We start from the raw sequence: 27,500 nt of genomic DNA, 5'->3' as shown, positions 1-27,500 counted from the left end.
AGGAAAATACAACCAGAAAGCTTCAACTGGACAAAAAATTCCAGGGAAAATCTGCTATACCAGTCGCTCCAGGTTCACTTTTCCGGAGTCATTTCCAGAAGTTGCCTCCAAAAGCTTGTTGCCTTCCAGTACCCAAGAACATCACAGGAGACACTGGGCAACATCACCTGAATTACTATAAGTGACTGATTGTTGATGTTGCGATCCGAGTGAGTGAATATTGATGTTGGGAAGAAGTTAGAGTAGACAAAAGGCAACACCAGTTTAGTTAATGTGATTGACTGTTGATGTTGAGAACCGAGTGAGTAAATAATGATGTTGGGAAGAAGTAACTTCTCTCTAATTGATGTTGGGAAGAGGTAAAGTAAAATTTAAGTCTTTTTAAATCTCTCTAAGACTTTGGACTCATATAATCACTGTACATTCCGTAAATGTCGTGGGTATAATGCAAGGTTTTAATGGAGATGCGTATTCATCTCTTAAAAATAACATACTTGTGCACAAACAAAAGTAAAGAGATATTTGTAATATATGATTGATTAAACAGGAAACTGAAATTCTAAAACGAATAAAAAAAACACACACACTGACTTTAATTAAACACAGTACACGAGCCTCTATTGGTGCAGCACTTGTCAAAGTTTGCTCTAGCAATGCACCCAGGGCTGCCACGCTAGCACACGTCAGCGACAGTGGCTGTAAATAATGTTTTGCAAAATTGCGAGTTTCGCTAATTCCATGTTTTGTTCTGTTTTTTTTAGACGCTTTTGTCAGATCATACTCTTATGCTTTGATTTGCTTGCGCTAAGATATCTAACTAATCATTTTTGGCTTACCGTCACATTACTGTACATTTCTTTTTGCTCGTTAACAAAAACAATTAACGTAATATATATGTGTGAGGAAAAAATTTGGCTTAAGATGTTGCGATTCCCAATACTTAGTAATAATATATATAACATATATATATATATATAATATATATACTATATCATATATATATATATAATATCTATATATAATTTATATATAATAATATATATATAGATATAATATATATATATATATATATATATAGTACGGCTATCTGACAACGAGGATAGGCAGTCGTTGAAAACAATGCTTGTTACTTTTTTTAATAAAAATCTCCCATATATATATAATATATATATATATATATATATATATATATATATATATATATACAATATATATATATATATATACACACACACACACACACATTTATACATAAATATGAATGCTATTCGGACATGCCGCATTCAGCCAATCGTCAACAACACGACAAAGTAATAAATAAAACCTGACTTTAGTGCATTATCAGTTACACGAACCACCGTGCTAGTTCAACCTCCCTTTGGTCCAAATCTTCAGTTTCCTCCTCACTAATATAATATCGGTCAGGCGTACTAGTGGACGACGAGACGATGAGAACACCAAACACAACATCAATTAAAAACTCTCAAGAGAAAAAAGGGGTTCAAAGGCTATTTTTATATTCGATGTAGACCTCACCCCATCGATTTTACCACTGGAGAGGAGATTCAGTAGACTGAGGTTTGAAAATGATGGTACCAGGAACTTTACATGGCAAAGAAAACTATGTAGGAATAAGAAGAGTATTTATTTTATTTAAATACGTGACTTCAATGCCTTGATAAGGAAAAAAAATGACCTAGACTATACTGCACACACACACACACACACACACATATATATATATATATATATATATATATATATATATATATATATATATGTGTGTGTGTGTGTGTGTAATACAATGATTCTAATGAAAGTTACATCTAAAAACTCCTTTCTGCCTTCGTAAATACAAATGACATAGAAGAATAGAAACCACAAAGATGAATACTCATTTGTAATTAAACACACACACACACACATTATATATATGTATATATATATATTATATATATATATATATATATATATATATTATATATATAAAATCACGAACATTAAAACAATTAAAACAATGACAGCTCAAAAAAATTTTTTACCTGAAAGACAACCTCGCCATTATTCTCGAGTAAAATCATCAAGTACGTGAATGAGAGGAAGGGGAAGAGAAGAGCTCAACGAGGTGGGAATCCACAACTGGCAGAAAAAGAGGCCGAGAAACGAACGCCAGCCATCAGGAAATCAAACGATTTCCATTTGTCGAGGCAACAAATGAGGATTTGCATTAAAGCTGGAATTTCCACTGTTTCTGCTTGTAAACAAACCAAGCCTTTCCACAATAAATGAAGCGTGTTTATTTATGCAGTGCTTGTTTGACATATATATTTATTTCAAAGTGTAATTAATTGGGGTAGAAAGTAAACTTTGAAAATGATGAAACTATTTTTGTTTCTTGTCAAGAAGTTGTACGATGCAACTATGTAGAAATTTAGAAAATATTTACATATGTGTTTTTATACATTCAAATATACAACACGTATGAAAAAACTGAAAATCATAATTTCCATTTCATGTTTGAGAGAGAGAGAGAGAGAGAGAGAGAGAGAGAGAGAGAGAGAGAATGTCAAAGGCATATACGTAAAGCATAAGCGTTTTCGAATAGGGCAGTTTAGCAGTGCTGAGTTTCTGACTACAAGGAAGGACTACTAATTCTGTAAATAAGAACTTGTAATTCTGAATATAATAATTCTCGATATAAAAACTTGAAAATCTGGTTATAAGAAACTGTAATTTGGATAAAAGAAATTAAAATTCTGTACATAAGATCTTGGAAATAAAACCTTGCAATTCTAAACATGAGAACTTGAAATTCTGGATACAAGATCTTGGATATAAGAAATTCCAATTTTAAAGATAAGAACTTGAAATTCTGGTTATAGCTACTTCAAATTCTAGGTATAAGAACTCGTAACTCTCGATATATGAATTTTAGATTTTTTATTTCTTTTTTTTTTGGGGGGGGGAGAGGGGTAAGGGGGGTAGAGGAAGGCCTCAAGCGCAGGAGAAAGATTTTCATTTAAAATCGAACCCGGCGGCGCCAAAAAACATTTTTAGAAAAAGAGGGACACAGACGAAACACAGCACAGAACCGGAATCTTTTGATGTCCGCTGGTCGTTGGATTTTCTGAAGGTCTTATATTTTGGAGCTACCTCCTTTTTCCAGAGATTTTCGACTTTCGCTGTTCGTTCCATTTTTTTTTAATTTGGGGCTTTCACTGTTCCTTCCATTTTCGAAAAATTCCGGGATTCCACTTTCCCTTTAGCTTTCGAAAAATTTGGGGCTTTCACAGTTCCTTCAATTTTCAAAAAATTCCGGGAATCCACTTTCCCTTTAGCTTTCGGAAAATTTCGGGCTTTCACTGTTCCTTCCATTTTCGAAATATTTCGGGCTTTCATTGTTCTTCAGTTTTCGAAAAATTTCGACCTCCCACTTTCCCTTTCGCTTTCGAAAAGGTTCGGGTTTTCACTGTTCCTTCATTTTTCGAAAAGTTTCGACCTCCCACTTTCCCTTCCGCTTTCGAAAAACTCCGGGCTTTCACTGCTCCTTCAGCTTTCGAATAATTTCGAGCTCCCACTTTCACTTTCGCTTTCGAAAAATTCCGGGCTTTCATTGTTCCCTCAGCTTCTAAATAATTTCGAGCCCCCCCTTAACCTTTCACTCTCGAAAAACTCCGGGCTTTCACTGTTCCCTCAGCTTCCGAATAATTTCGACCTCCAACTTTCCCCTTCGCTCTCGAATAATTCCGGGCTTTCGATGTTCCTTCACCTTTCGGATAATTTCGACCTCCTACTTTCCCCTTCGCTCTCGAAAAATTCCGGGCTCCCACTCTCTCTTCCATTTTCGATAACCTTCCGACTTCCCCTGGCCTTTATGACATCCTGTGAAAGCAGCCAGGCAAATAATGACCTCCAATCTCTTAGGCCTCCAATTAGGAATTAATTTATGGACGAGTAAAATGATACTCTTAATCAAACACTATGTAACGGAGAAACTGATTACCTAGTTTGAGCATAGATATTTGCAAGCATGTTTTTCCCATCCATACAATAAGATACTTCTATAAGTCACTTAAGGGGCTACTTAAGCAACGCCGTTTCAATTAGAAAACCAATACTTTAACCGAAAATTATACCAATTTCATGTATAATGAAAAGGCAGAAAAATCAAAATTTCTTGCATAATGAAAAGGCAGTAAACTCACAATTTAATTTATAAAATGAACGCAGAAAACTCAAATTTCATGTATAATGAAAAGGCAGAAAACACAATTCCATGTATAATGAAAAGGCAGAAAACTCACAATTCCATGTATAATGAAAAGGCAGAAAACGCACAATTTCATGTACAAAAAAAAAACTCAATAATAAGAAACCGACAGACGAACCTATCTATTCAAGTAACTAATTACCGGGAGCAAAATCCAATCCCTGGAAGGGAATTTCCTGGAAACGAAAACGTATTTATATCCGATATCAACAGCCGCGTGACAAACAACTCCCCGCCCCCAACAACCGTCCCCTCAACAACCCCCCTTAACCCCACAACCCCTCAGGCATCAGCAAGCATCAGCTCTGATGCTGACACCGATGAAAAGCGAAAAGCTTTTAATACGCCCGAACAAAGGCAACTGCCAATAATATATACGATCTTCAATAGGAAGTGGAAGTGATATTTGTCATCGGTTTCAAAACAATCTGAGTTTTTTTTTTAATTCTTCGAGAGGGTAGAGGTGATAGCTGTCAGTGGATTCAAAACAATCAAATGTTACCTGCGTTATTTTTAACTGGGAGTTAGAGGTAATAAGTTAATGTCACCTTTAAAACAGTTACAGTTTTTTTTAAGCATAATCAGAGGTGACATGTACTGTAGCATTCAGTTGCTATAGACTTCTAAATCATTTAAAGATATATTTCATTGGACATCTGGGATTACTTAATGGAACTGCATGAAAATAAACTTACTTACTCTTGACAGAAAATGAGAAGGTGATATTTGGTGCAAGCTTAAAAAAAAAACACTAAATTTTTGTTAATCCTACAATTGATTTACTGTTTTTAACTTACTTTGTAAACATCAAAACATTTTAAAGAGATTTTTATCATTAGAAAAAAAAGGAATTAGTTAATGAAATTCCATAAAGTTAACTTATTTACTCAATAAAGAAACTGAAAAGGTGATATTTGGCGGGAACCTAAAAAAATTAATTTTTCTTGTTAATCAAACAACTGATTTATTATTTTTCACGTGGTCTGTAGACTTCCCAATAGTCTACACTGATATCTTCTAAAAAAAGTATTGGATTAATTAGTGATATTTTATGAAAGTCGACTAATTTACATTTTTAGAGAATTACAATGTAATACTGAGTACGAATTTCATAAAACAGTTAACCAGACAACTGGTTTATCACTTTAATAATAAAACAATTTATTCTTTGAAGAAATTATACAGATAATAAATGCTAAGGACTTCGCATGTTCTAAATACGAAGGATTTCACAAGTTATCATGATTAATGACTTCGAAACAGGTTAACGCTCCCGTTTCCTAGCGTTTCCATTCCCCATCTGCAATCCATTACTGAAATGACCTCCCAAAGCGAATAATGCAGATTATCGTACATCATTAGCTGCCAACGTACACGAAGAAACATTATTTCCAAAGCCCGAAATATCCTCAGTCAATTTCCCTGATTTGAAATTTTACTTTCGCTAATGAGCCTCTAATCCTTGGTTTAAAGTACGAGAGAGAGAGAGAGAGAGAGAGAGAGAGAGAGAGAGAGAGAGAGAGAGAGAGAGAACTTCCCAACAAAAAGGAACAATGGAGGACGTAAAGCCCAATGGAAAAGAATGATATCAGTAAATTCGTCCCCCGTAAGACACGAGACGCGATTTTCTTGAAGGCATAATAGGATTACTGAACCCAAGGGCTCGCCTGGGGAGGTGGGGAGAGAGAGAGAGAGAGGAGGAGGATGTAAGGCAGTACATTCTATAGAAGATTTTTAAAACGAATAACACAAACAGTAATAAACGCAAACAAAAGAATACATGGGAAAGGGTGGGGAAATAAGCCACAATAACCAAACGTAATAAAACAAAATGGATTCCCCCCTCGACCCCACCCCTATAAATAGGTGGGGGAAAAGAGAACAACAACGCTTAAAGTATGTCCATGTCTGTACACATGAGAAAACGGGATTTGAACTAGAAACCGTTGATGATTCATCCAGCACGTACTGAATCAAGGGGATGAGACAGTCGTCCTGTTGTCGGTTTCCGGGTGTGTGTGTGTGTGTGTGTATATGTCTATATTTATAATCTATTTATTATATATATATATATATCTACTATATAATATATATATATATATAATATTATACACATACACCATACATAAACGACCAGATCTGTAGATATGAATAATGGAGGACAAGCCTTTCACCGTTAGTAATTCCAGTTTTCTTTGAGTGAATTGTTAAAAGAAAACAGCACAAGACATATCAGTGGTGATGTATAAATTATACAGCGTTTGTTTTCGGTTTACAGGAAAATAACTGGTTTTTTTTCACAACCGAGGAGATTTACAAGGATAAATAATGAAGGAGTAAGTCTTTCGTCATTAGTATTTTTTTATGAACTGTTAAAGGAAAACTGCAGTAAACAAATCAACATTGCATATGTCATACAGCCGTGAAGAGATTTACTAAAGCAGGGATACCAAAATACCAACATATGTATAAACCACAACTTCATATATATGTATATGTTATAAATATAATTTTGATAAACCTTTTCATTCTTTTAAATAACTGAACACAACTGTTAAAGCAATTACACTGAGCTCATTACACAACTGTTAAAACAATTTCATAGTTAATTACCAATTCTGGTTTAAACACTTATAATAATAACAAATATCAAATACATAAATAAACCACAAAGAAGCTTATCAACATATCTAAGATATACCCGAATTTTATTAGCCCACTAAAAGGTTTAGTTTGCGGGAAAATCGGAAAATCCCACATATACAAAACGAATCTCTCGTCTTATGCAATCTCTAGTGGGGCCGCTTGAGAGAGAGAGAGAGAGAGAGAGAGAGAGAGAGAGAGAGAGAGAGAGAGAGAGAGAGAGAGAAATGCGATTACCATCAACCTTCCACCCGGTGATTTCCCCTTTCCCTTATCCAATCTTCCGACTATTTCCCCTCGTCGGTTTTCCCCTCTATGCTTTCTTAATCAATCTCTTCCGATTCGCACCTCCTCCTCCTTTCCTTTCTTTTCCTCCTCCTCCTCCGCCGACTGACGACCCATAAATCGTAATTTTTTTTTTCTACTTCTAAATGCTACCATTAATAATATCCTGCCATCAATCTTCCATATGTTTTCGTCTGAACCGCCGCGTCCCGTCCTCTTCAATTACTTCAGAGGTACATCATCATTTCAGGTTGTCACTTGTCATGAGAACGGAACAAAGCATATTCATAATTTTTCAAATTACTTTTAGCTATGAGATATAATTAAATTCTGTTTTAAGTCCCTGTCCTTTTCAGTATTATATCAGCTGTGATTCGCCAGTGATTTTATATAACTGTCATCAGCTGTGATTCACCAGTAATATTTATATGAAGACTAATTCTTATTCTGGAAAAGATGAAACAACTTTGATCCTTTTCTTATTCTGAAGGAAAATCAACTAAGGTTTCGGTCAGTTCCCAACACTTCACTGTTGATTGTCTCTCCATCTTAGTGACTCGTGTGATTATGATTTTGATCAATATTAGAATACTGAACAGCTGAGAATCTGATCCATGGCACATCAAACCTCAAGTTATGTATACCTGACCAAAATTTAAAAGCAATACATCCAATGGTTCTTTATGAACCTGTATATAGTCTCTCAGGGTTTTGTAGGGGGAAGAGAGTGATGTCCGGCAGAAAGCGGACCTTAGGAACTATCGTCCCATATTATGGTTCTGTTATTCTTCCAGTTTCTAAGCATTATCTTCGGAAATGCCGAAATTATTCAAATTTAAACCAAGCGAATATGAGAAAAAAATAAATAAATAAATGCCCCCCAAAGGGAGTGGAGTTATCATCATGGGCAACTTCAAAAGCATCAGCAGTAATAGTGGTATCATGAACTCTTAATTGAGCGTTAAATCTGAAAAGCCAGTCAAATAAAAAAAAATTTTATATACGAGCAGCGTAAGTACTGCAATCTTGGTAAAGCGTCCCTTGTATATTTCAGTGAAGTATCATTTGAAATAATATAATTTCTTTAAAACAAAAAATCCATATACAAACATTACGCCCTCCTCAATTTAGCCTAAAAAGGCTAAGGCATTAATTCGTTTACATTTGTATCGCAAAAAGTATACACATTATTATTATTATTATTATTATTATTATTATTATTATTATTATTGAGATTTACTGTGTATAGTAATTTTGTGTACTGTATAGTCTGCATTGTTTAACCAAGTATATGGACATTAGCTGAAATAAATATTATTATTATTATTATTATTATTATTATTATTATTATTATTATCAATTTTATGACAACCGCTAAAAATCATCACCACTATATAACCGGAGAGAGAGAGAGAGAGAGAGAGAGAGAGAGAGAGAGAGAGAGAGAGAGAGAGAGAGAGAGACTTCCTTCATCACGAAATCTGAGACAGTCTGTTAACAAGATATCGTCTTCTCCAGAAGGTTAAAAGGCGGTGCAAACCGCCCTGCCTAATTATACCTGGGGCACGGAAGCTCCCGAAGGGTCAGGATAAGATGGCCTGATGGTGTAAGAGGCAGCGGAAAGGTCAAATGAGGTTGTACCAAAAGAAAGACCTTTGCAACAACACCACAGGTAAATGAAAAAAAAAAAAAAAAATGAGACTGGGTGTAGGTCCTGACCGGTTTCGACTTTATTTATAAGCCATTATCGTTAATGGTTTAGAAATAAGGGCGAATCCAATCGGAACCTACTTGCGGTTTTTTATTTATTTATTTATTTTACTTGCGGTGATGTGTGATAAATTAATAGCGTGGTAATGTTATTATTATCATTAATATCTATAGACATAAACACTATATTATATATATATATATATATATATATATATATATATATATATATATATAATATATATATATATATATATATATTATATATACATACACACACACAGACTCAAGGCCTTTTATTAACCAAAACAGCAATCATAATCTGCGAGAAGAAAAAAAAATATATCTTCAACATTACGATCATGTAAAATGATGCAGATTTTGTCGGAGTCACCAACTGACAATTGGGGGAAACGATGAATAGACTGCTGGTTTCCTTACCAGGTCTCCAAAAATAACGAAGCCACTCGTAGTCCTTCACCTGTGCCGAGATGACAATGGCCTCTGCATTTTACATCGAAAAATGACGAAACTTTCATAAATTAGGATGTCTGTTCGCAAATCTCCACGTCGGAGAGCTGTTTCTTCCCGGTTTGCTACATGTTTGTTTCTTCCCACTCTGCTAGATATTAGTTTCTTCCCATTCTGCTAAATATTTGTTTAGATATTTGTTTCTTCTCATTCTGCTAAATAGTTGTTTCTTCCTATTCCGATTTTTGTTGCTTCCTACGCGGCTAAATATTTGTTTCTTCCCATTCTGATAAATAATTGATTCACCCCCTTCTGCTAAATATTTGTTTCTACCCATTCCCATATTTGCTGCTTCCTACACTGCTAAATATTTGTTTCTTCCCGTTATGCTAAATATCTGTTTCTTCCCGTTCTGCTAAATATCTGTTTCTTCCCATTCCGATATTGGTTGCTTTCTAGACTGCTAAATATTTGTTTCTTCCCGTTCTGCTAAATATTTGCTTCTACCCGTTCCCATATTTGCTGCTTCCTACACTGCTAAATATTTGTTTCTTTCCGTTCTGCTAAATATCTGTTTCTTCCCATTCCGATATTGGTTACTTTCTACACTGCTAAATATTTTTTTCTTCCCATTCTAATAAATAACTGATTCTTCCCTTCTGCTAGATATTTGTTTCTTCCCATTCTGATAAATATTTGCTTCTCCCCACACTGCTTAATATTTGTTTCTTCCCTTCTGCTAGATATTTGTTTCTTCTACTCTACTTAATATTTGTTTCTTCCTACTCTACTTAATATTTGTTTTTTCCTAACATGCTAGATACTTGTTTCTTCCTAATCTACTAAATATTTGCTTTTTTTCTACTCAATATTTGTTGAATATTCTTTAATTCCCATTCTGATACATATTTGTCTTTTTCCTACTGCTAAATATTCGTTTCTTCCCACTCTGCTAAAATAATTCAAATGCACGGCCTGTTCCAATCTCAATAATTATTATGTTACAGAGTTTGAAGAAATCACACCTTAATTTTTCATAACCAAATTTATCCCAATTATCATTTGAATATCCTATTAAATTCTGTCATTTCATATACTTACATTTTTCCAATTCAAGGAATGTTTCTGCTAAATTTAATCTTTTATTACGTGTTTTATTATGAATTTAATTTATTTTTCTATGCCTTTTCTACTGTTGTTAAAACTGATAACTGACCGAACGACCCGTAAATTTTTCAAAGTTGTCATATCAAATAAAATAAACACGACTAGAAGAGTCGTAAATTTTTATTGTATTCTATTATTTTATTTTATTTTGTTTAATTTTTCATTTTTATTATTGTTAAAATTAATAACTGACCAAGCATGTTATATCAGATAAAAAATACAAAAGTCGTAAATTTTACTGTATCCCATTCATCACTTTATTTTATTATTTAGTTTAATTAAAATTTTCATTTTATTTTTAATGGTGTCAGATTTGATAACCGACTGAACGTCTCGTAAAATGTCCAAGTTGTCATATCGAATAAAATTTTTTTACATTATTTTTGTAAATATTTTGTTTAATCTTTATTTAATTTTTATTGTTATTGTATCTGATAACCAATCGAGCGACTCCTAAAATTTCAAAGTTGTAATAAAAAAAAAAAAAAAAAAAAAAAAAAACACACACACACACACAAACGACAAGAAAAGTCGTAAAGCTCTTGCACACCATTTTCCGAAACATAACTCCCAAGTTGAGTCGTACAGTCGATCATCAAACTCGACGGAACGTAAAAAGTAGTTACATGACAAGAGGTCGTATTAACTCTCCGGCCTCGCTTCAAAAATTCTTGTCGGGTTCCCGAGATAAGTCTCAGACTGAATTCTTCGGAGAATACAGAAACACAATTCAAAATGCAATCAATCTTTCATGAACATATACACAAATATGGTGGTAGTTTTATTTTTCAGTCCCTTGCATTTATTTATTTATCAACTTCACCTTTGTAAGGCTTTGTAAGTCTAATTGTCTATTTCCTTGTATTTATTTATCAATTGTACCCTATAACATGTCTCTTACTACAGGCTGATTTCCCTTTGGAGCCATTGGGTTTATGGACTGTTAACTCTGTCAGTATAGGTTTTAGATATACTATCATTATTATTATTATTATTATTATTATTATTATTATTATTATTATTATTATTATTATTATTCAGACGATGAACCCTATAAAGATGGAACAAGCCCACATGGGCCATTGCCTTGAAATTCAATCTTCCAAAGCTTAAAAATAAAATTTATTAAGGGAAGGATATACTTTCTTAATTGCTTACGAGCTCAACAAGAATCACGAAATTTATCTGAAGAATCCTAACCACCCTGAGTATTCGTGTGACATACGAAAATTCACGAACCCTTCGTGTATGAGATCTGTACAAACTTACCTAATTACATACAAACATCAAATTAAGATTTGTCTAAACTGTCAATTTACATAAAATAACACAGCATAACATTCAGAACTACTTTTAACCCCCCCCCCCCCCCCCCCCCCCCCCCCCCAATAACGAGACTGAAAATACAAAACACACAGAAACACACAAAAGAACAGTATCCTTCGCCCTGGAATAATAGGATAACTTCCAAACAATGAAAAGGGAGCTGCTCTTTGGGTGGCTCTTGTGTCGGGTCGGGGATTCGGTGTTGGAGAGAGAGAGAGAGAGAGAGAGAGAGAGAGATGAAAGGGGGCGTGTGAGTCTCAACACGGTGAGGCTAGACAGGTATCGCTGGTTGTCCTATTAATAAATAAGATAGGACATCTAAAGGGGAAAGAATGGAACGGGTAAGGAAAATGGAGGCAGAGAGAGAGAGAGAGAGAGAGAGAGAGAGAGAGAGAGAGAGAGAGAGAGAGAGAGAGAGAGAGAGAGAGCATAGTATATCTGGGCTGCATCCAGGGATATGAGATATCACTGCTTATGTAAATTCGAGCACTACTTCCTCTCGAAATTTCGAGTAAGGCGGGTCGAGGATACTGACAGCCATTTTCGAGTCTGACCTACTTCCTCACTGTCTCGACCTGAAACGTACCTCCTCGCCCCCCAACTCACTGTATTAATAAGTAAAAATCCAGAGTTACGTATATGAATAAGACTATTTATCAAAATACAAAAATGACTTCAATGGAAGCTTTCAACCATGGAGGACCGTCGTGCAAACAGTTGAAATTTCACATTTTAATTGTTTTTGTATTTTTGTATTTTGATAAATGCATTCTTATCTTATTTATAACTGTGAAACTTTACTTATTATTATTATATTATTAGTAGTAGTAGCATGAGTATTATTATTATTTTCGGTCACAGTACAGTGATGCACCATAGAGATCTCACTGTATCGTTCTACTGAAATATCTTCGACGAGGGCAAAATCCAATAGTTCCCCCCTCCCCCCCTCTCTCCATCTGGGAGCCATCCATTAAACTTTCATGAAAGATTAATTAGTAAACGTTAACCTCCCGTGTTTGACGAGAACTGAAAGAGAGAGAGAGAAAAATTTTTTAGGGAAAACTCCGACGGAATGAATGAAAGTTAATCGTCAATTACAATGGAATGGCTTTGACCCGAAATGGTGTTGAAATGTGAGACCAGAACCAAAATGCATTTTTTATTTATTTATTTATTTATTTATTTTAAGATACCACAGCTGAACTGTCACGCCGGTTCGACAGGAAACTGACTGTCACTAAGCTCCTGAAGCGACCGTTATAAGGCCTTTTACGAAAAGCTGACTTCGAAGACTGACGACAACAACGCCTGGAAATGATAACAACGGAGGAAATGAAAGAAATGATTAAACGATGAGAAATGGAAATTCATATTAATAAACGAAACTCAGACTTGTGCAACTTGAGCCTTTTCATTGAAAAAATGTTAATAAGATCACCAAGAAAAATATGGAAAGAAAGAGGGGGAGAAAATATGGAAAGGAGGAGGGGTAGAAAAATATGGAAGGAAAGAGGGGAGAAAAATATAGAAAGAAAGAGGGGGGGGGGGGGGGGAAGAAAAACAGAATAGGAAGGACAGTGAAAAAACAAATATGGGAACGGAAGAGGAATTACAGAATTTTTAAGCTGCCCACGTCTCCCCGGGGACAACAGATAAATTAAGAGAGAGAAGAGAGAGAGAGAGAGAGAGAGAGAGAGAGGGCCCTTTAATTCCGGTTACATCTCAACTCATTTCCTTGTTAAAAAAGAAAGAACTTTCAAGTAAATGAAAAGAAATTGGGTGGGGAGGAGGAGGAGGAGGAGGAGGAGGAGGACGACGACGACGACGACGACGACAAAAACAGCAGCGGCAGACAGAAGGGCTGTGCCCATTCGAAAGGAGGACTATTTAATGAGTCTATTACAGGACTCACTCAGATGAGAGGCCAATAGGGAGACTCATAATGAGCTTCCACGGCCTCACTCCAAATCCCCACTTGCACCCCGAGAGAGAGAGAGAGAGAGAGAGAGAGAGAGAGAGAGAGAGAGAGAGAAACGGTCAGGCCAATTACATGATCATTTCACATACAAATTTATTCCTTGCTCCGCTCAGAAGTTTTACTGGTGGAACATGATGAATTCTACAGTGGTACAAATTGCTCTAAAATGGTACAAACGATCCGTTGTAAACTAAAACTAAATAAATAGCTACATTTTAAAATTAATAATACATAAACTGAAGACTCCTATCCCATTATCAAGACCTGGTCTTTACGCAATGCCGAAGGGGCTTTTTAAAGCTAATTATATCCGAAAACAGCGTTGTTGACAATTGCTTGAAACATCTCTCTCTCTCTCTCTCTCACTTTTCCGTGAGACGCAAAGCGCAACAGCTGGTCCGTTTTATGGCCCTGATTATTCGCCATCCACAAGGGACTCATGGACGATGCTAAACCATTTATATGCGTGTTATGCAATAGGACAGTCCTATCAACATACAGATGCTACTGAAATGAAAAAAATGCTCTTTTTAGGGTCAAAACCTCATTAAGACAACAACGAATAATGTAGGATCTGAATAGGCTAAACTGTGGACCCTTCCAATAGAAAGACAATAATGAAACTTCGTACAGATTTATGTTTAAGATGAAATCATCGTACACTATGGTGTCAATAATATACTTGTATTTGCATATACTCGTATTCATAATACTAACAGGGGGAGAACATTATATAGGTAGTAGTTTAGCATCTACCAGTAACTTTTCACCAGATATCTTTGTAATTTTGAAATTACAACGTATTATTGCTCACAGATGGTAAGGAATCCCGTTGCCCAATATCCAAAAATAAAATACTCAACCATTTCTTCAGGCATATATCTACATTATCTTTTTCCCAGCAACGAGACATAAACATGCTTTAGTCATAACGCAAAGTAGAATTGCTCTCTGATATACTTGGTTTATTACCACGTATCTGTTCTTATCAATGTTGACGCACAGCAAGGCAGCCACTGCAATAACAATGCATTTTCTCGGAAGCTACGCAGCACTGCAGTTATTCATACCCTGTTTTCCTGAGCCCTTGCTTTTCTGCATCACGGGTGAGCGCTTTCAATAACGCGATTCTCGGAGCCGTAAGGACTAACAAGTTATATATAAATAAGAAAAAAAAAACGCCGAAGAAATAAAGTTTTCTGTACAACGTATAATACTATATGAAATCCTCAGCCACGGTCATTGAAACTCTCCACCGGTCGTGAAGGCATGTGTTGTTAGCACTCATAGCGTGGCCAGACGCACGATTACGGCTAACTTTAACCTTAAATACAACAAAAACTACTGAGGTTAGATGGCTGCAATTTGGTAAGTTTGATGATTGGAGGGTGGATGATCAACATATCAATTTGCAGCCCTCTAGCCTCAGTAGTTTGTAAGATCTGAGGGTGGACAGGAAAAGTGCGGACGGACAGACAAAAGCCATCCCAATAATTTTCTTTTAGAGAAATTACAAAAAGAACAAGCTCATCTCTCGAAATGGCAATGGCCTCAGTCGAACGTCTATCCAGACGTGCTCATAACGAGGGAGAATTGACGATGCACAAAGGCCATTTCGCAACGTCCAATCTGCTCAGTTGGAGAAGAAAGATTCTAAATATTACTGCAATTTCAAATCAGTTTCCTATAACATTAAAATAAATTTCGCATCAATAAAATGGGATCTGTGATACCACTAGTTACACTGAAAAGCTATTCACTTTTCTATTCAAGTCATCATTTCAGTTAGCTATAGTTATATCTATTTACTAACGAAATTATGAATTTATTTATTTTTTTTAAATGATCTCTTCTTTCTGTACATCCTATTATCTTCCGTAGCTCCCTTCACATGAACACCACAATCTTTGGAAGCTTACATTTCACGTAAATAGTCCCATTAGGATTGTTCCACATGAAAAGGGGCTTATCTTCCGAAAAAAAAATAATAATAATAACAACAACAACAACAGATAGAATGGCAAAACTAAAATTAAACTATGTTGAAATTATAATCATATTTCGAGGCACTAAAGAAGAGCAAATATCGACATAATCTTTTGAATATAATGCTTGTTTTGCAAGAGGCACAGTTTGGAAATACAGAGTATCTGAAAACGAATCCGTTACAATTTCTGCGTCGCATCGCGTTTGAAGTGACGATTATTATTATTTGGGTTGGAAATACCAATGCAGGGAAACCTTATGAATTATTTTCAGTGGGGCGCAGGGCACACTGTAGGTGGTAACACAGAATCTGGATTCTTCAAAGATAATAAATAAATATATTACTAAACACACACACACACATTACATACATACATACATACATACATACATACATACATACATACATACATATATATATATATATATATTATATATATATATATGTATATACATATACATAGTACACACACACACCCACATATATATATATATATATATATATATATATATATATATATATATATATATATATATATATGAAACACTGCACCCTCTATCTAATAATGAATAACTTAAAACTTAAAAAAGAATAATCCAAAATAATTTCTACAAGAACCAACCAAACCAAACTACTGAAGTAACTATAAAAATCTCTAAAGGTCCATTAGCTAAGTAAAAAAACATACTATTCCTCATAACGAATAATACACAAAGACGCGAGTTCTTGAAAGGCCAGCACTTTTCCCCGAGAATATGCGATCCAGCCTCATATGAATCTGGAAAATCAAATCGGACTCTGAAAAAGAGAGAGAGAGAGGAGAGAGAGAGAGAGAGAGAGAGAGAGAGAGAGAAGCCAACACCCTAACTTTACACAAGACATCCAGTCGACTCATCTCTCTCTCTCTCTCTCTCTCTCTCTCTCTCTCTCTCTCTCTCTCTCTCTCTCTCTCTCTCTCAGAAGAAGAAGAAGAAGAAGAAGAAAGTATTTCGTAATCAAGCAAATACTTGGCAAAATTGTTTTCCACGGTGCAATGAGGGAAGCGGCGGCCGAGGTAACATGGGAGAAAGATGCCTCTGTATCAAATTACGTGTTCTGCAAGACAGACAGACAGAGAGAGAGAGAGAGAGAGAGAGAGAGAGAGAGAGAGAGAGAGAGAGAGAGAGAGAGAATGCTTGGACAAAGAGTCCTATATACGGAATTACGATAAATTAGCTCGAAGAAACATATCTTACTGAAATTCCAGACAGAAAGAAGGCTAAACGGAAGAAAGAAGACAATAAAGAAGGAAGAGAGAGAGAGAGAGAGAGAGAGAGAGCTTCAACATCAAGAAGTAATTTCAAAGATGAATTACCTCGTGGGGGCAAAATGCACTGAAACAGCTGACGGACAGACAGCTTAAAGGGAAAAACAACACGAGAGAGAGAGAGAGAGAGAGAGAGAGAGAGAGAGAGAGAGAGAGGGCATCAAGGCTCTTTTTCCAGATATGCCTTCACGGACAACGCGAGATATTAAAATAGCGGAATGAAGCAAGTCGGAAATGGTAAAAGGGGAAGAAAATACAGATACAAAATTCAGGTAGTAGGTTACGTTTGAAAGATAAAAAATGGCAGTACATTTATTTGAACTGATACGATTTTAAGGATGAGCCGAAACTAAATCAACAATAAACTTGATTAAAAACTTGTTCTACAAATCTATAAATTATATTTATATAAAAATGGTTAGGATTCGAGAAAAACTAGAGGCCTCTTGATATAGCACACTAAATAGCTCCCACGCATGTGAAATGATGTGAGACCATTGCAGACACCCCCAAGTATGTAAAATATATAAAATAAAGTATATTAAATACAGTAAAATATATAAAATACCCCACACGGAAGTCACAGAGGGTAAAACAAAATGTCAACATCTTGCAACACGGCCAACGCACGCTGCATATTATTCCGTGGACAATTTCGCCCCTAAATGCAAGAGAACAGGGAACCATTTATCAAAGACCACTTATAAATGTTTCTCCCTAGAGGCTTAACAGGCCCCTGTCTGGCATTGTGACCTTTTCTTTTGGGGTCAACGGCTCCTGCCTAAATTCACTTGCTTTCCCCCGAAAAGCAATAAAGTGTTCATAAACTTCTTGAAATAATATAACCAGTTTATATGAACTACTGTTACTAGCAGCATTTTTAGTTCTCACGTGAGTATAAGAGTTACGTATAAGAGTTACATTTGGCCCACTTTAACTAATATGCAAAAACTAATGAGAACAAATAGCCTAAAAACAACTCGATATGGAAATCTTTCCACCATATCTACCCTGTTTCCTTTTGCTTTCCTTGTTGAATCTGAACCAGTTGTAAATAATTGGTCATGGAAGCTTGGTTTTCGTTTTATTGAAAAAATAATGGTAAAATAGTTAATAGCATGATTCCTGCACAGTTCCGTATCTAACAACATGTAAGTATCTCATCATATGCAAATTATTATAATGAAAATCTTTAATTACATGAGTGAAACCTTTGCAAAGCTTGAAAAACTCAAATTTCACGATTCCTGCAGAGATATGATGCGTTTGGAAATGATGGCACTGGACACCGAACTTTCAAATACGGTAAAATGTGAACCGACTTGCCCATAGACTTAAAATGTTATTATATGACGTACCAATTCTAAGATGATCTCCCTGACTTCTATGGACTACACTCCATTATTCACAGCTGAGCACTAATTCAGTTCTAGGTCTGAAGCCTAAAGACACTGGATCTAGTACTGGCAACGTTGTTACATCAGAAAATCATAACTTAATGCTCTTGATTCACAGCAATATTTGAGGACAGATATAGCTACGCATTTCAGATTGTGTGTGTTGGTGGTGGTGGTGGTGGTGGTGGTGGTGGTGGTGTGGGAGGGGGGGGGGGGAAGACATACTATGGTCTTAAAACCTACTGAATTTAAAAGTTGTAATGCTAAAGCCAAATATAAGACAGAAAATATAGATAAACACACTAAAGGTTCAGTGGGTTCGGTGGTAACAGACAAAAAAAAAAAAAAAAAAAAAAAAAAAAAAAAAAAAAAAAAAAAAAAAAAAAAAAAAAAAAAAAAAAAAAAAAAAAAAAGCCTTACAATATGTGAAAAGTCTTAAATACTAAGAACCATAACATTAATTAGGTAAAAAAAAATGCTGCTGCTGTTGCATTAAGAAATCAAGACCAAACCAGATGGGTTCCAGCACTGTGACTTGAGGCCTGGCCCACCACACCCAGTATCCAAAGCTTACTGATGAAATTGTGCACTCGACTGTCCCCCAAACACCAGGTCGTGTCGTGGCCTGAAGCTAAAGCGTCCCAGAAACTTTAAAACATATTGGGAGAAACTTACGGCGCATAGGATACGAAACCTATTGATTTTGGAACTCACTCTCTCTCTCTCTCTCTCTCTCTCTCTCTCTCTCTCTCTCTCTCTCTCTCTCTCTCAGCCGTCTGTCCCTCCAGCGCAATAGTTCGAGAACTACAATACTCAGGAGTTTTCATGTATTTTTTCTTTTTTTTTCGACGACCTGTGAGATTCTGGAATCCCGGGTCTTGTATAAAAACAACAGTAAATTATTGGTCTCAAATGAAAGTATCCGATCATATCAAATACCCTGTATAATTCTCGAGTACAAAGCTCAACAAATGACCATATTTTATGGGTGAATAATTGACCAAATACTGCAAAAGATTTCTCCACTCTTCATCTAACTGCATGAAAAAAAGAAACTAAATCACTGATCTCAAATTAAAGTATCCCATACCTTTGAATAATCTATATCACTACAAACGCACATTCTTAAGTAACTATTTCATAATATATCTCGAAAGATTTCTAACAGACTTCATCTAACTGCATGAAAACAAAATTAATCTAATTCGGACAGCGACCAGTATGAATGAATCAAGTCTACTGATACCTTCAAATATTTTGTTTCATTCTCCAGCACGGATATTTATAGGCGAATAATTTTATATAATAATATACCTAGAAAGACTTATCTATACTTCTATTCCATTCTCTTAAGGCAGACACTGAATCGTCTCTCCTATTGACCTTTCCATAAAAGAAAAAAGAAAAAAAAAATTCCGGGATGACATAAAATGTGTCCAGTGAATCTTTTCAGGGTACTCATTATCTAAATGCCCCGTTAAAATAACGCTGCTGGGAAAAATCAAGGAAAATATTTAATATCATCTCCATATTTTCACAGAGAGAGAGAGAGAGAGAGAGAGAGAGAGAGAGAGAGAGAGAGAGAGAGATTATGATTGCTTCTCCGTTTTTTTTCTTTTTTGTTTGAAGGCAAGGCCTTTAGTTAAATACATCAGTAGAAGACTATCGTTCTCAGGAGAGAGAGAGAGAGAGAGAGAGAGAGAGAGAGAGAGAGAGAGAATAACCTTATCAATAGCTTACTTACTGCACTGCATTATCCCACGCGTAATACGAGATACCCTGTGAGCATGTACTTAGTACATTACCCATGATCTGGTGGAAGCAGACACATTTAACACAAGGTATCCTTCGAAATCACTCTCGGAATATCGACAGAAAGAGTATGTGGACTGAATGGAGGGATAAGAAATATAAGAATGATAAACAGAATTGGAACACACCTTGACAGATATTCAGAGAAAGAGAAAGGTCGGGATATCGACAGAACTAGTTCAATAACTGGAGGGAAAAGGAAGGACGAGAGTTGTAATATTAAGAAAACTGAGCAGAAACCAGGATAAAAAGAGAATGATCAGCTTATCTGCAAAGTATGGATGACTAATGATATCAAACGATCTAAGAATATGTAAACAACTAAACGAAAAAAATACCTTGACGTAGAAAGTAATTATATCAAACGATCTAAGAATATGTAAACAACCAATGAAAAAATAATACCTTGACGTAGAAACAGAGTGGAACACTAACGCATCTTCAAGGAAGAGTTGAAATGCAGTAAAAAGGAGGATGAGAGGAAAACTTCCGTCAAGAGAGAATGGCAGACCGGGACATTCAGGAGAAGCAAAATTGAGCAAGATATGACAAGCAAAATGAGCAAGAGGGAAGGGAGAGATCAGAGACATGAGAGGAGAGAGAGAGAGAGAGAGAGAGAGAGAGAGAGAGAGAGAGAGAGAGAGAGAGCTTTCCCCTGCATGTTTCCCCATCTTAAATGTACCCTGATTCGAACTTCTTCCATCCATTTTGTAATTGAATTTCATCCAATATCCCGTACCATATAAAACCCAGAGATTATACTATTTATATATATATATATATATATTATATATATATATACAATATATGTGTGTATGCATGTATAACATAAGAAGAAATAAATATACATACACATATGCCTAATCATATTACCAAAGTCTAAATTCCAATTTGAAATAAATCAGTAAATTGTAAATTGTAAATATATATAAATAAATCAATAAATAAAACTCTTGAGCTCTCTTCATTTTACCATTACAATTTCCAAATTCTCATAAATCGACCATTTCTAATTGGGGTGAAAGTATCCTCACAGAAACAATAAGGATTTTTCAACGAAAACCGACATAAACAATGAAAAAACTCATATATAGAATGATATATATATATATTATATATATATATATATATATATATATATGATATATATGTATATATATATATAGTAAACGCCAACCAATGAACCAGCAGGGGATAACACAGGCCTCTACATGCCTACTCAGCAATAACCAACAACCGAAATTATATAAGCCCACTAAACTAGGACAAAACCTGACAACAACGGACCCTGGTAACAAAACGCGAAATCTAGGTGAAGGATCTAAGCCCTCCCACCGCCCCCCCCACCCCCCCCCCCCCCCCCACCAACACACCACCCCCTTCCTCGTCCTCTTAACGACGCCGACGTCCCCAAGCAGCGTTCGTCCCCAGTACGGGATTCGAGAGAGAGAGAGAGAGAGAGAGAGAGAGAGAGAGAGAGCGTACCCTAACAAATCTAGCTTTGTACCCCGAAGGAAGCCTGTGGCAGGGAACACGTCCTACTTTTTCATCCTCCGGCGGCCACGCCGTTTTCCTGCCTCCGACGGGGGAGCATACTGGTGTATGCACTCGTAAGTGGTATCTAGATGAAGTAGAAGAAGAGCCTTCACTGTGCCCCGGTGACGGTACTTGTATGTATCTAGGTTATGGCACCTGAATGAATCTAGGTGAAGACCCACTTGGGCGTACCCATGTGACAGTACTTGAATGTATCTAGGTGATAGAAGTTGAATGTAACAGGTGACGGCACTTGAATGCATCTAGGTGATAGAAGTTGAATATAACAGGTGACGGCACTTGAATGTATCTAGGTGACGGCACTTGAATGCATCTAGGTGACGGCACTTGAATGTATTCATCTAGGTGACGGCACTTAGAATGTATCTAGTTGACTACAGAATGTATGATTGCATTTAAATACACCGATATGACGACACTTGAAAGTATATAAGTGGTGTCACTCTTCATGGAGGCCACTTAGTGTACCACTCGTTACACAGAAGCCTTCAGTCACGTGACTGCATTCCCAAAACGAAAAGGACGTTGGAGACCCATAAAAAATATATGCTTGAAAGCATTTACGCATATAATACAATATTCCAAAATGGGATTATCTCAATGAATTGCCTCTCGTATCATGCACAGCTATGAGAGTTACCCAGTCTACCTAACATTATCTAGACACTCGATTAAATGACATCCAAGCGAAGCTAACCAGCCGAATGCATATAGAAAAATAAGTGTTATATAAATGAAGAATCTGAAAAAGGGTGATTCCATGGTTTCTGAATATGTTGAGAGAGACAATGATTCAGTTGGCCAGTCTTAAAAACAGCTACTTGAAAAAATCTATTTTGTCAATCGTCATACCATAAAAAATTGAATAAGAGATAGAATTTGTACAAAATTGGTGAGAGAAAGAAAGAAAGAAAGGGAGAGAGAGAGAGAAAGAAGAGAGAGCGAGAGACCCGACAGAGGAGATAGAGGAAGAAGAGGAGAGAGAGAGAGAGAGAGACGAATTATATCGATCTGGGGGCCATCTGATTGAGGGATCCCAGCCACACGCATTAATGGCGACGAGAGAGAGAGAGAGAGAGAGAGAGAGAGAGAGAGAGAGAGAGAGAGAGAGAGAGAGAGAGAGAGAGAGTCCAGTGATAATTACACAAGGGCTTCTGGCGTTTTCCCCTCTGAATCATATACACTACAAAAATGTTCATATCAAAGATTCGTCAAGCCACAACATACATTAGGATACACAAATAGACCCTGTTAGGTAGTATCGGTTTCAAAAACAGAAAAGGAGACACACATGTATATATATAATATATATAAATGGTATATAATTTAAAATACATATATATATATATATATATATATATACACATGTATCATATATATATATAGATATATGTATATATATATTATATAATATATATATATATATATAGCACTACACACTTCAACAGACTCACCTCAAAAGTCGAAACGTCGAAATACCAAACAACATTAAGCAATTCCCGGGAAAGAAGTATTTCCTGGAACGGAATAACGACAGAAACGGCAAACAATGCACGAGCGACAATATGCAACACAACCTCAAAACTCCCATTTTCCAGAAGTAGGACAAACTTTCTCTTGCATTTGTATTTTAAAAGAAGTTAACTATAACACTTTACTAATAACAATTCATTGTGAAACTAAACAGAAAATAAATTAGCATACTTAGGTTTAACTCTGGGCTTCTAAACACAATATACTAATAAAAAACATCATTTACAAATTCATGAGCTTTACGAATGCAAATATTTCCTACAATGACGCCATCAGAATAAAATAAGATTATAATGACTTACACCACAACACAAGGGCTTAGTTCCACTAATATACACAACAATTTCATTTTCCTTGAAATGCGCAGAAAAGCAATACGAGTTGAAGCACTAATAATAATGAAATAAAACTAACAATAATGGGGCCTTTACATGGGATGTTGTATAGCCATTATTTATCGTATAAGACGAAAATGGATATGAATATAACTTAATGAAAATTTGGCCCCTTTCATTTCTGAATATCGTAAATACTATAAAAATTATACTTCATAAACTTAACACTAAATACGTGGATATATAAATATATATATATATATATATATATATATATATATATATATATATATATATATATATATACACACATGTACCCTATATTATATATGTGTATTATATTATATATATATATATATATATATCTATATATATATATATAATACACATATATAATATAGGGTATGTGCGTCAGTATGTATACACACGTCCCCTCAGGCCGGAATTGACTGGACTCCCCCACCCCCATCCCACCTCGCTGCCATTCACATCCCCAACCCTCATTCCCTAGATCTCCATCTGAGTCATCAAGTGGTACAGTAAAGTCCTCTCCCCTTCATATTGTTCCATTCCATCCCTTGCGTTCCAGATATCCCTCCTCATCCTACATCTGCCTTTTCCATGTGTGGCTTTCTCTCTCTCTCTCTCTCTCTCTCTCTCTCTCTCTCTCTCTCTCTCTCACACATACACAAATACACTCATATGGATGGAAGATTGTCATAGAAATGGAAAAGACTATTATACATTCATGTAATGGAAGATATGGATATAAATTTAGACAGAAAATTTGTGTGCATTTACGATGTCTTCAACGTGAATCAACAACTAGCACTAAGAACTAACAACTAACAATTATAAAAAAAGATATACTATCAAAACAATATGTTAATCATACAAAAAAATCGTCTTTCGTGTAGACTTTTTGCCAGTTCTAAATATAAACACGAAATTGACATCTCATAGAGTTACTTGAAAAACCATCCCTAATCTTGAAACAAACTTTACGTTCCTAGAAATATACCAAATATATCCATATTCACTGACCAATTATGAACGAGGGGACACGATGGTCTTCATGCAAATAGATTATTTTAAGTCGTCAAAATATGCAAATATATTCCGGTAAGATACACATTCTCCCAGTCTGTAAATGAAAAACTCAGTCTTCAATAGTCAAATGCCTCGATACAAGTTTACGAGAATATATTAGCTTATGCAAATAAATCAGCATATCAATACTGAATGAGAAAAACGATAAGTTTTGTTGAAATTTCTGGGAAATAAAATTATTACTAGTAAACATAATTAAACATGAAGAGGAATATATTCATTCCTCTTCAGATGAGAGACCATAAATCATTATAATCATTATTTGAATAATGCAGTGAACAGTCTTTCACATTTGTATATATAAAAAGACAAACCTCACCTTTTTGTGAAACATTCTAATACACCACCATCACTCATTTTCCACAAATTAGAGCAACCTAATATATAAAGTAGAAAACGCTGTGTAACCATTTCTGTCTCAACTATAAAAGCAAAAATGTGACAAGATAAAACAATTATTTCAAAATAATGTGAGATTCTACCTTGTGCAATTACACACACAAAACATTCAACAGAATCTTTCCTATTGATACTTCCGCCAGGCCAGTCAGTCTGATTTTCACATTTCTTCTGACAATACCCCAGGTCATGGAATGCCTTGCAAAGAGCAATATTAAATGGACTGCGCAGATTATATCCATTTAAAAGCTCTAACAGCATAGCAATGCTCCAGTTAGCACAATTTCTTACTTTTTTCACAGGTGAGAGATTGACCGGAAACAAACAAAAGGGTAGAACAAAACTTTACTCTTTATATTAAGTAGTCAAGTTTGAGACGTATTACTAAGAGAACAGGTCTCTGAGAGAGAGAGAGAGAGAGAGAGAGAGAGAGAGAGAGAGAGAGAGAGAGAGAGAGAGAGAGAGAGAGAGAGAGAATTTTGTTTCACACATTCACACTGGGATCACTGCCAAATTGGTCAAATAAATAAATGTATATATATATATATATATATATATATATATGTATATTTATATGTATATTTATATGTGTATATATATATATACACCATACTATATCCTAATATAAATATGAAACAGCAAAAAAGAAATATCACATAACGAATTCTTAAAAAAAATAAAAAAAATAAAAGGAATGGAGTGCAAGAGAACTTGATATTAAATAGTAATGAGTACTCATAAACACCTACGATAGAACTATTGAAAACACACTGAATCCCAACTAAAAATTAGCTGGATATCATAATATGTTTTTAATTGAGAAAAAAATATAACAAGGATAATCATTAAAAAATCCAATGTATTCGTCGAGAGAGAGAGAGAGAGAGAGAGAGAGAGAGAGAGAGAGAGAGAGAGAGAGAGCCTGTCTAGTTCGACGCTGGGACCACTACCTAAGAACCTCATTTTCATGTGTTTACATACGCAAATACACACACACACACACACACACACTAAACGAAAATGAAAGAGAACGATAATCAGTATCAAAGAAAACGCGCCATTCGAACCAACGTTAAATTCACTTTATCTACGCCATAACAATCATAACAATAATGATAACATAAATAACACGAAGGAAAACCATAAGAATTTACTTATACCGAGTGCAATCACTTCGGAAGGCAGTAACTAACAAAAATTAATGCATGTGCAACTAATTGAAGGATGAGAACAGTGAACGATGGCAATGATAAAAACACTTTCAATCATAAAGAAACTTCCAAATATATATATATATATATATATATATATATATATATATATATATATATATATATATATATAAGAACTCTTATAAGGGAATGACAATTTATTTTTTTTTCACCTCTGGTGAAGAAATGAATTTTAAATAGCAAGACGAGTAAAACTTTTCTCTCCATATTCAAATTACAGTAGACACACTTGCACATACAAACACACACGTATATATATATATATATAATATATATATATATATATATATATATATATATATATATGTGTGTGTGTGTGTGTGTGTGTGTGGTGCGCGCGCGCGCGTGTCTGTGTGTTTGCAGGTTTGGTTGTAGAACTCATACACAATACAATAAACAATTACATAGATGTAGTACCTGAAGATCCAACAAGATCCATTTTCTGAAAAGCTAAAAGCGATTTACTCTAAAAAATAAATGACTCTAGAATGACTACGGAAAAAATACTAAACCTTACCTACCGAATGCTTGAAGGCAATGATATTCACGTTTACTTACAGTTAACGTTTACAAATAAAAAAGTAAAGAATGAAAATATTACTGAACTTTGACAAGGGAAAAACAAAGAAAGGTAGTGGAGAGACAAAGTAAACACTGAAAATAATATTCATAACTCTTAAAAATACTTAGCCAATCTCTCAGCCATAGGAATCACTTTGTTTCCTCCCTTCATTCCTAGAAATATGTGATCTTATTCTCTCTGAGGGATAATGCAGACTCTTAAAGTTTTAAAAATGTAAACCATATAAAAACACAAATAGTTCTAGATTTATATGTATATAATGAAGTATGCCATCATATTTATACTCAGTGGCTTAGAAGGCAGGCTTTCAAACAAATTAGAATCAGTGAATAAGAGCTTAGATACTTCTCTTCGTCAGATTTCTCCGAATAAGGAGTAATCCCTCGTATAAGGGAT

At 35.2% G+C, this 27,500-nt stretch overlaps 1 protein-coding gene across 10 annotated transcripts in view; it reads right to left on the bottom strand.

Moving 5' to 3' along the window:
- Positions 1-27,500, bottom strand: part of LOC135208657 (phosphatase and actin regulator 2-like) — an 862,479-nt gene that overhangs the window by 562,126 nt on the left and 272,853 nt on the right. The gene's annotated exons all lie outside the window — the stretch shown is intronic.

The sequence above is a fragment of the Macrobrachium nipponense genome, chromosome 35, assembly GCF_015104395.2.
Source record: "Macrobrachium nipponense isolate FS-2020 chromosome 35, ASM1510439v2, whole genome shotgun sequence".
In the NCBI taxonomy this organism is placed as follows: Eukaryota; Metazoa; Arthropoda; class Malacostraca; order Decapoda; family Palaemonidae; genus Macrobrachium; species Macrobrachium nipponense.
Note: the sequence above shows the minus strand (reverse complement) of the source record. Positions and strands in the feature narration are given on the sequence as shown.